Source organism: Wyeomyia smithii, chromosome 1 (assembly GCF_029784165.1).
Source record: "Wyeomyia smithii strain HCP4-BCI-WySm-NY-G18 chromosome 1, ASM2978416v1, whole genome shotgun sequence".
NCBI lineage: Eukaryota > Metazoa > Arthropoda > Insecta > Diptera > Culicidae > Wyeomyia > Wyeomyia smithii.
In genome coordinates, this window is record NC_073694.1 from 86,322,499 (window position 1) to 86,326,282 (window position 3,784).

The window sequence follows — 3,784 nt, forward strand, 5'->3', positions numbered from 1 at the left end:
ACTGTCACTACCAAGGAAACGCTGGAGGTTCTTATAAACACCCACTTTCCTGGATCGACAGAGACCGAAGAACTGAATAGTGATGGGTCGCGGCAGGACAATTCGAGACATATGGCGTCTCGGGAGTCCATCCTGCTGGCCCGTCGACTGTTCACGGAAGCTTCAATAGGTTGGGCTCTAAGCTCATTCGACCCTATGAAGTCTCCTGGTCCAGACGGCATACTACCCATCTTTCTACAAAAATCGGCCGCAGTTATCATGTCCGAACTCATCAACCTCTTCAGAGCCAGCTTTATCCTGGGCCATATTCCGGATAACTGGCTGAAGGTGAAGGTAGTGTTTATCCCCAAAGTTGGAAGAAAGGACAAAACCCTACCTAAAACTTTCAGACCCATAAGTCTGACTTCATCGCTTCTCAAGTTGATGGAGAAAATAATGGATAAATATATCCGTGACGAGTTTCTTAAAGACTCCCCGCTGAACAGGAACCAACATGCCTATCAAAGCGGCAAGTCAACAGAAACTGCTCTTCACAGCTTAGTGACGTTGATTGAAAAGTCCCTAAGCTATCAGGAGACGGCGCTATGTGCCTTTCTTGATATTGAAGGGGCCTTCGATAACACGTCCTTTGCATCAATCGATACGGCTCTTTCTAATAAGGGAATCGACCAAACTTCAAGGAACTGGGTACGCGCAATGCTCTCTAGCAGAGTGATCACAGCAACCTTGGGAGATTCGTCTGCAACAATGTCAGTGGTCAAGGGGTGCCCGCAAGGAGGAGTTCTCTCGCCCTTGTTATGGTCACTAGTTGTCGACGCACTTCTCAACAAGCTTTCACAGCTTGGTTACGAGGTCATTGGATACGCCGATGACATCGTCCTCATCGTCAGAGATAAAGATGACGCAACTCTGTCGAGCCGAATGCAAACGGCTCTGAATACCACCATGTCATGGTGTTTACAGGAGGGTCTAAACATAAACCCCTTAAAAACAGTCCTAATTCCATTCGGCAGACGAAGGACGATCTCCATCACTCCTCCAATACTGAATGGAGTTAGACTGGGCTTCAGCAATGAAGTCAAATATCTTGGAATTATTTTGGACAAGAAACTGAACTGGTCTGCACAACTGGATCATGCCGCTAAGAAAGCGATCTCAGCGATCTGGGCCTGCAGAACTCTGTTCGGTAAGACCTGGGGACTAAAACCAGACTTGGCACTCTGGTCTTACAAGACCATTGCCCGACCAAGAATCACCTATGCTGCCCTAGTGTGGTGGCCTTTTTTTTTTTTTTTTTTTTTTTTTTTAAGGTGGCGGGGAAATCTGCAAACAGACACCTGAGAAGAGAACTCAGGGTGTGGGGATGAGACTAGGGGAGAGATGCTGGGGTAGTTACACTCCCCCAGACACCTACTTATCCCTGTCCCGACCCACTAAAACCCCTCCAGTCTCCAGCCCTGGTCTTCCCGGAACGACGGTTAAGTATTACGTCGGGAAGTGGCTTTTGTGCGTGATGCACCCTCTTTGCTCTTATAACCTCCTAGCTAACTACCTGGAGACTGGTAATTAGCTACCACTGGCGTGTTGGTGGTTGACCCGCCACACACGTTGCAGCTCCAGAACAATCTGAGAGGCGGCCGCACAGACCGCGTTCCAGATGTCCGGGTCGTCGCACATCCTCCGGACTAGATTGTCCGGAGTAGTGCCAGGCCCGCTCACAGCCATCATGTTGCTCCTCGCTCTTACGAAACGGGGGCATACGAAGAAGACGTGCTCAGCAGTCTCCTCCTCCTCCACGCACTCGGGACACATGGGGGACACCGCGTGTCCGAACCTGTGCAGATATTGCCTGAAACAACCATGGCCTGACAGGATTTGTGTCAGGTGGAAGTTCACTTCGCCATGTCGTCTCCCGACCCAGCCGGATATCTCCGGTATGAGTCGGTGCGTCCATCTGCCCTTTGTGGAATTAAACCATTCCCTCTGCCAACGGAGCATCGAGAATGACCTTCTGGTACCTCGTATGCCCCTTGTGTCACGTTGGTCGAAACACTCTCTGTCCTCCTTGATGGCGATGCTGATAGGCATCATGCCGGACAAGACACATATTGCATCGTATGACACCGTACGATACGCACTCGCAACTCTCAGGCACATGAGCCTGTAGGTACTTTCCAGTTTGCCACGGTAACTGTTAGTACCTAGCGCTCTGGACCACACTGGCCCACCATACCTAAGTATGGACGAAACCACGCTGGCAAGAAGTCTTCGCTTGCTGCCATAAACCGCTGAGCTATTGGACATCATACGAGATAGTGCTGCAATAGCCGATGAGGCCCTCTTACAGGCATAGTCGACGTGACTCCCGAACGTGAGCTTGTCGTCCACCATAACCCCCAAGAGCTTCAGGGATCGCTTCGAGGTGATGGTGCAGTCTCCGACTCTGACCACCGCCTGTTGCTCCGATTTACGGTTGTTCACAACCATGACCTCCGTCTTATGATGCGCGAGCTCCAGTTTCCTGGAGCGCATCCAGTCCTCGACCTTGCGTATACAGTGCGCGGCCGTCAACTCGACCTCCTCGATAGACTCGCCGTAAACCTCCAGCGTTATGTCGTCTGCAAAGCCGACGATCACAACCCCTACAGGGAACTTGAGTTTTAACACTCCGTCATACATGACATTCCACAACACCGGGCCCAGGATAGAACCTTGCGGAACTCCTGCGGTAATTGGGACGCACTTCTGACCCTCCTCTGTGTCGTAAACAAGTACTCGATTCTGGAAATAATTTTCCAGAATCTTGTACAGCGACACCGGTACATGGATGCTCCTGAGCGCGAGCGCTATGGAGTCCCAACTGGCACTATTGAACGCATTCTTCACGTCGAGCGTGACGATTGCGCAGTAGCGTATTCCCCTTCTCTTGCGCTGGATTGCTACCTCCGCCGTCTTGATGACGGAAGAGATTGCGTCCAGCGTGGACCTGCCCTTCCGGAAGCCGAACTGGTTACTTGCCAGACCGTGTACACCCTCCGTGTACCTCACCAGTCTGTTGAGGATGATCCTCTCAAGCACCTTGCCCGCGGTGTCCAGCAGGCAGATAGGCCTATATGCCGATGGGTCCCCTGGCGGTTTCCCAGCCTTCGGCAATAAGACCAGTCTCTGCCGCTTCCACCTGTCCGGAAAGAGACAGTCATCCAGGCACCTCTGCATGACTGCCCTGAACAGCCCGGGGGCCGTTTTTATCGCCAGCCTGATCGCCAGGTTAGGGATACCATCCGGTCCCGGTGCCTTGCTCACCTTTAGGGATTTGGCGATCACGATGAGTTCCTCATTCGTAACCCTTGCCTCCTCCCCTGCCTCGACACGGCTGTCGTCGCTCACGGATTGGATGCTCGGCAGGTTGGCCGACCATCTCTGGTCTATGTCTGAGATACTGGAACGTCGGACGTGAGACTCGACCGCCGGAGGCCAAGGACTTGGCTCGTGGCGTGGAAAGAGTCCCTCGATGATACGCTCCAGCATCGCTGGTGATCGCTCTGCAGGCGCCAGCGCGCCTTTAGTCTTCGCCATTACGATCCTGTAGGCGTCACCCCACGGATTTGTATTGGCACTCGCACATAGCCTATCGAAGCAGGCCCTCTTGCTGGCCTTTATCGCACTCTTTAGCATCGATCTTGCCGAACTGAATGCTGCGCGGCGCTCTGTCCTCTCTTCTTCGTTTCGCGCACGCTGCATCCTCCGTCTTGCACGGAGGCACGCACTGCGAAGGTCGGCTATC